This window comes from Lutra lutra, chromosome 8 (assembly GCF_902655055.1).
Source record: "Lutra lutra chromosome 8, mLutLut1.2, whole genome shotgun sequence".
NCBI lineage: Eukaryota > Metazoa > Chordata > Mammalia > Carnivora > Mustelidae > Lutra > Lutra lutra.
In genome coordinates this window covers 120045763-120053033 of record NC_062285.1, presented here as the reverse complement: position 1 = coordinate 120053033, position 7271 = coordinate 120045763, and the positions used below count along the sequence as shown (strand labels likewise).

The window sequence follows — 7271 nt, the reverse complement described above, 5'->3', positions numbered from 1 at the left end:
CTGTCTAGACTTGCACTGATCGCCAGCTGCTTGGAAAATTCATCTGCCATCTACCCCATCTTGTTCCTGCCTGTTTTTCTTCTTTCATGACAGATGTCCTGGCTTCAAATCTACTAGCAAACTTAACCATCTTAAATAAATAGCCCCAGCCTTCACCCGGGTGTGTCTCTATTCTCTAGATTCAAACCCTGATTTTTCCTGCTGCGTCATTTTGCTATTGTCTGAACTCTGTCCATAACACTGCCTTATTCCATTTGGGCTGCTCTAACAGAATAATGTAAACTGGGTGGCTTATAAGCCACAGAAATTTCTTTTGCACCATTCTGGTGGCTGGAAGTACAAGGTAAAGGCACTGACAGTTTCGGTGTCTAGTGAGAACCCAGCTTTATGGTTCATAGTCAACCATCTTCTGGCTATTGTCACAAAGCAGAAAGGATGAGGGAGTTCTCTGGGGCTCTTTTAAAAAAGATCATTAAGCCCATTCATAAAGGCTTTGCCCTCATGAGCCAGTCACTTACCAAAAGTCTCACCTCCTAATACCATCATATTGGGGATTAAGATGTAACATATGAATTTGGGGATGGGGGAGAGGTAAACATTCAGTCTATAGCAAACAATTTCACTAGAGTTTAGTGAGTTCCGTATTGAGTATCTTACGGCAGTATGTTGAAACGGACCCTTTGCTTGAAGACGCAAAAAAATGGAAATGCTGAATTAAAGCCTTTTCATTTTCAAGTATCTCAAAGTAATGTATTTTTCTCATTTAATTTAACGAAGTATCCTTTTTGTAATACGAATTATTTGGAGCTCAAGAACTTTTCTTTTTTTTTTTTTTTAAAGATTTTATTTATTTATTTGACAGACAGAGATCACAAGTAGGCAGAGAGACAGGCAGAGAGAGAGGGGGAAGCAGGCTCCTCGCTGAGCAGAGAACCTGATGCGGGGCTCGATCCCAGGACCCTGGGATTACGACCCGAGTGGAAGGCAGAGGCTTTAACCCACTGAGCCACCCAGGCGCCCTTCAAGAACTTTTCTTAAGTTGCTAATCAAAACAGGGTTGAAATTTTGACTTTCTGCCACTTTCTGCCACTATCTGCCACTTTGAAGATGAGGTAGGCCATTTAAATTAAGTCTGCTTCTAGCACGTGAACAAAATCGTAGTAACATTAGCCATCAATATCAATATCAATATGGTGGTGAGAGTTGTACAAGCATGCCTCTAATCCCTACAATCACTTCGCAAAGTAGAAAGTATTATGTCAATTTATAGATGAGAAAATGGAGGTCAAACAGATTGACGTGGTAAGAGTATATACTGTTAAAAAATGGCGGGGTCATGATCTCCAGGTCATGATCTCAGGTTCGTGAGATCGAGCCCCATGTCTGGCTCTGTGCTGGGTGTGGAGCCAGTTTAAGATTCTCTCTCTCTCTCTCCCTTTGTCCCTGCCCCCCTCAAAAAATGGCAGAGCCACTTCTTATGTTACCCAGAATAAATTTTTTTTAAAGATTTTATTTATTTGAGAGAGAGTGAGTGAGAGAGAGAGAGAGCACAAGCAGGGAAGGGGCAGAGGGAGAGAGAAAAGCAGACTCCCCGCTGAGCAGGGAGCCTGGTGCGGGGCCGGATCCCAGGACCCTGGGATCATGACCTGAGCTGAAGGCAGATGCTTAACTGACTGAGTCACACAGGCACCGCTAGAGTAAACATTTTTTTTTAAAAATTCATACCAAGCACAGTTTTTAGATACAACTTCTCTTATCACTAAAAAATGAGTGTAGTTTAGAGGTAGTTCAGGAAAAACCTGTGCCTACTGCTGGGAACCCCAAACACTTTTGTCAGCCCCCAGTCCAATTTCCACCCTCTGCAAATGGGAACCCCCTAGGTTGGAACAGCAGGAGGTGAAATCAAAGCAGGCGACTTGAAAGGATAAACTGAAACAGAAGTTCTATCTAGGAAGTCAAAAGTATCCAGGGCAAAGGATGGCAGAGGCAACCTCACTATATGCAGACTCAACTGGCCTGAAAGCTTGGTGGTCATCAGCAAAAGAGAAGAGTAATTAAATGATGCCGATGGCAAGCGACTGGGCAGGAGCACAAGGGAAGCACCCCACCCTGCAGCAGCTCTGGGATACACTCTGGAGAAGATTTTGCAGAGAGGTTGGGGAGGGCCCATGAAACACAAGTTACAGAGGGTTGGACAACCAACAAATAGGGTAATCATGAAGATAACAGGAACAAATATTTATGATAATGATACATCGAGCACATGATACAAAACTACCTGTAAACTATTAAAACATACATGAATATGAAATAAAGACTGGAAAGATATACTGCAACATGACAAAAGTCACTGTGTTGTGATCGAAGAGTTATGGGTGATTTTCTTTCTTTCGTTTTTTGTAATATCGTTATAATTTTTAGGGCTTTTACAAAAAAAATAGTGGGTGAGGAGAACATTGAATTAACATTTTTATATTCTTTAAAAGAGAAAGTTCTTAAAAACATTAATAACTTTTTTCTTCCATTGTTTCTTATCATCTTTTCAATTAGCAATAATCGCGCCTCGGATAAACCTCATTGGCTACGATACTGCCACTGCGCAAAGCTTCTTGTCATCTTTTCAAAGTCTACCTCAATCTGCCTCTCATTCCAATTCGTTCTGTGTTTGAAATGAAACAGATCGCCTCCCTTCCCCCCACAGGCTCTATTATGATATAATTTGAGCCTGTTGTGATTTGCTGGCTTAGGTGTCACTTGTGTGAGCCATACAGACTTGCTTAACTCTGAGTTGGGAGTACATGACTTGCAACCAAAAAAAAAAAAAAAAAAGCTGAGGCATCCAATTTGTAAGACCGCAGAAGGCATGAATCAGATAGAAAAGGACAGACCATGTTTCTCAGGTAAAGACATCAAAAACTGAGATGCCAAACTTTGGAAGTGAGGTTGTTTTATTTTATTTTATGTTATTTTGATTTAAATTTTACTTGGTTAACATACAGTTCCATATTGGTTTCTGGAGTTGAATTCAGTGATTCATCACTTACATAAAACACCCAGTGCTCATCACAAAAAGTGCCCTCCTTGATACCCTTCAACCGTCTATCCCATCCCCCCACCTATCTCCCTCCATCAACCCTCAGTTTGTTCTCTATCCTTAAATGTCTCTTACGGTTTATTTCTCTCTCTCCCTTTTCCCACTCCTTTCCATATGTCCATCTGTCTTGTTTCTTAAATTCCACATGAGTGCAATCATATGATATTTGTCTTTCTCTGACTTATTTCACTTAGCATAATACACTTAGCATAATACATAATTTCACTTAGCATAATAGCTCTATTCACACCATTGCAAATGGCTAGATTTTATTCTTTTTTTTTTTTTTTTTTAGATTTATTTATTTGTTTGAGAGCGAGAATGATCCGGGAGAGCAGCAGAGGGAGAGGGAGAAGCAGAATGCCCCGATGAGCAGGGAGCCTGATGTGGGGCTGGCTGGATCCCAGGATGCTAGGATCATGACTTGAACTGAATGCAGACACTTAACCAGCTGAGTCAGCAGATGCCCTCATTCTTTTTTTTTTTTTTTTAAGATTTATTTGAGAGAGAGAGAACGCGCACAAGCATATGAAAGAGTAGAGGGAGAAGCAGGCTCCCTGCTGAGCAGGGAGCCCAACATGGGGCTCCATCACAGGACCCCAAGTTCATGAGCTGAGCCAAAGGCAGACGCTTAACTAAGTGAGCCACCCAGGTGCCCTAAGTGAGGTTGTTTTAGATAAGAAGGTTGGAAACTTGAAGATCACTTCACATTCATGGGCTTACAAGATAAACAAAAATTAAATTTATTTCCAAAGATTATTCTAAAGTAAATTTGTTAAGGATTTATAGCATATCTCCATTGTGAAATAAAATATTTAGCCTTTCAAAAGAAAGTTTAATACTGATCTTTATCTTGCTATACATAAACGCTAAGCCCAAATTTTATGTGACTCTGCAGACATAACTATGTCATTAATTCTTCCACAATAAGGGCCTAAGCAGTAAACCAAATTTAAATTTGGTAATTTAAAATTTTAGTTTTCATAGTACCACCTTGCATCCAAAATTCATAAAGAATGGCATAGTTCATCTATAATTTGGCAAAAGATTAGAGGCTATTTCAAAATGTCTTGATCTCTTTTTTCCATTATCTCTTTATTAAAAACCACTCATATAAAGAGAGACAACTGGGGGTGCCTGGGTGGCTCAGTCGGTTGAGCATCCGACTTGATTTTGGCTCAGGTCATGATCTCAGGGTTGTAAGATTGAGCCCCGAGACATCATGCCCCACATGGAGCCCCATGTCAAGATCTGTGCTCTCCCTGTGCCCCACCCCTCCTTCCTCTCAAAAAAAAAAAAAGAAAAAAGAAAAAAGAAAAGAGAGGGAGCAAGAGAGCACAACACCTGACTTATCTCTATGCATAATAGATTTGTTGTTTTTTGAGACCGGATTACCATTAAAAACTGAATTACTATTAATAAACATTAATATTATTAAACTAAAATATTAATAAACAATAGGCATTTAAAATAAATGTATCAAAAGCTATAGAAGTAGAGATAGCCTGCCTACCCTGCACATTTTGTCTAGTGCTAGAATATCGGGTCCAACTACATGTTGTGCATTCTATGAGGCCAGGGATTACCACTTAATCTACCTCTTTGATAATGCTCAAAGCTAGATTCCTAATTAGTCACCAATTAGTACTTGTTGACTTATCTTATACAAGCCATATAACCTGATTTGACTGCCCACTCCCTCCACTTCTTCCAGCTAGAGGTCCTTCTCTTCTTCTGAGCAGCATATTTGGACTTTTATTTTTGCCCTTAGTTTTTCTGAGTTTTGGCCAGAACTTCTTCTGCCCTGATAGACAAGACTTTTGAGGACAGGGACATTGCCTATTATCCTTCTATTCCTTACAGTGCCTGTTACATTGTGGACACCAAGCATGTATTGGTTGGAGGAATATTTGAATGAAATGATAGTTGAAAAGTAAATAGGAGGGTTGGAGGACTTCTAGCTCCATACCCTAAAATTGCTTGAGCATCTCTGATAAAATACATGGAGATTATATTTGTACTTGTAAATACAAGGTGTAGAAAGTAGATAAATAAGAATCTGTACTCATGTGTTTTGTTCCCCTTACAGGAAAGTCTTTACACATCACAAACTACATGTATTTTATTCATAACGCTATTACTGGCCCTTCACATTCTGAACGGGAAGTAATACTTATGACAAATAATACGCTAGGATTCAAGCTAATCTAATTCTTTTGTAAATGGGGCTGCTCATCTTCTAGCAAAAATGTTTGTCTCGACTCCTTTTATTCTAAATATTGTAGTTTCTCTTTTTAGAAGACACATTATTTCTCTTGAGCACTATAAACTTAAATCTCTGCCTTCCTAGATGCATTTTTTTAAAAGATTTTATTTATCCATTTGACAGACAGAGATCACAGTAGGCGGGGGTGGGGGTGGGGGTGGGGGGTGAGGGGAAGCAGGCTCCCTGCTGAGCAGAGAACTCAATGTGGGGCTCAATCCCAGGACCCTGGGATCATGACCTGAGCCAAAGGCAGAGGGTTTAACCCACTGAGCCAACCATGCGCCCCTCTTCCTAGATGCATTTTTTATCAAAGTATTTTTCCATGACTCTTATAGTCATGGTGTGTGAGAGTGAAAGGAAGAACATTAACATTTAGTCATTGGGGCGCCTGGGTGGCTCAGTGGGTTAAAACCTCTGCCTTCGGCTCAGGTCATGATCCCCGGGTCCTGGGATCAAGCCGCACATCCGGCTCTCTGCTCAGCAGGGAGCCTGCTTCCTCCTTTATCTCTGCCTGCCTCTCTGCCTACTTGTGATCTCTGTCTCTCAAATAAATAAATAAAATCTTAAAAAAAAAACCCCAAAAAACATTTAGTCATTGCCAGGTAAGTGGCAACTTTATATTTGGTGTCTTGGTCAATCCTTATGAAAGAGACTATGAGATATGCCATTTTATGTACAAAGAAACTTAAGCTTGAGAAGATTGACCCTCTTTCTCCTTGTCTTATAACCAACAGTGGAGCTAGGATTTATTTTATTATTATTTTTTTCATTTATTTGACAGACAGACCACAAGTAGGCAGAGAGGCAGGCAGAAAGAGAGAGGAGGAGGAGGCAGGCTGCCTGATGAGCAGAGAGCCCAATGCGGGACTCAATCCCAGGACCCTGAGATCATGACCTGAGCCAAAGGCAGAGAATTCAACCACTGAGCCACCCAGGCGCCCTGGAGCTAGGATTTAAACCTGGGTTGAATATAGTTGAATCCTATAGTCTTTTGCTTTTTAAAATAAATAAAGTTATTTATTTATTTATTTAAACAATCTCTACATCCAGTGTGGGACTCATGAGACCTTGGGATCAAGGGTTACACACTCCTCCAGCTGAGCCAGCCAGGTACCCCTGAATCCTATAGTCTTTCTACTGAATCTGTGAACATTAATGCAAAATAAGAGAAGGTTGGAATATTTAACTTCACTGTACCTAATAGTGGATAGAAGGTAGTAAAGGAAAGAAGCATAAATGTACACACTGGCTAATAACTGGTTTATTTAAAGCAATTTGAATTATCCAAGATGTAAAATACCATTTTGAATAGGCTACATTACTAAAATTTTTGATCATTATGAAAAAACCATCTTTTAAACAACAAAAGCAGCCTTTGTAAAATGTCTTTTCATTTCTAGCTGTGTGAGAGATAATACTGAAATATTTAGCACTTCTGATGCCTCCCAATCAAATTGTTATGAGCTCTAGACAGCCATTCTGACTGTGACCTACCTAATAACTTTCGGGGTGCCTAAAGAACCAGAATGTCCTGGCCAGTGCAAGCTTCTTTTTGCCTAGAGAGAAAGAACCTTTAATTGTACAAACAGGGGTGCCTGGCTGACTTAGCCAGTAGAACATGTGACTCTTGATCTAAGGGTTGTGAGTTCAAGTGTCAGATTGGGTGCAGAGACTACTTCAAAAAAAAAATTATACTAATGATCTACATTTTAGAGTATAAAAACAGAAAATATTTATAAGTAAACACAGAAATGAATACTATTTCAAACTTTTTGCATGCTTTTCACATTGAGAAGGTGGAAAGAGAAGGGAGCTGATGGGGCACCTGGGTGGTACAGTTAGTTGAGTTTGAGCATTGGACTCTTGGTTTCGGCTCAGGTTGTAATCTCTAGGTGGTGAGGTCGAGCGGGA

General features: G+C 40.1%; 1 non-coding gene across 1 annotated transcript; it reads right to left on the bottom strand.

The window, feature by feature from the left end:
* Nucleotides 1-2464: 2464 nt before the first annotated feature.
* LOC125108019 (U4 spliceosomal RNA) lies at nucleotides 2465-2607 on the bottom strand. Its single transcript, XR_007129733.1, has one exon. It is a non-coding gene; the product is annotated as a U4 spliceosomal RNA (small nuclear RNA).
* Nucleotides 2608-7271: the final 4664 nt, after the last annotated feature.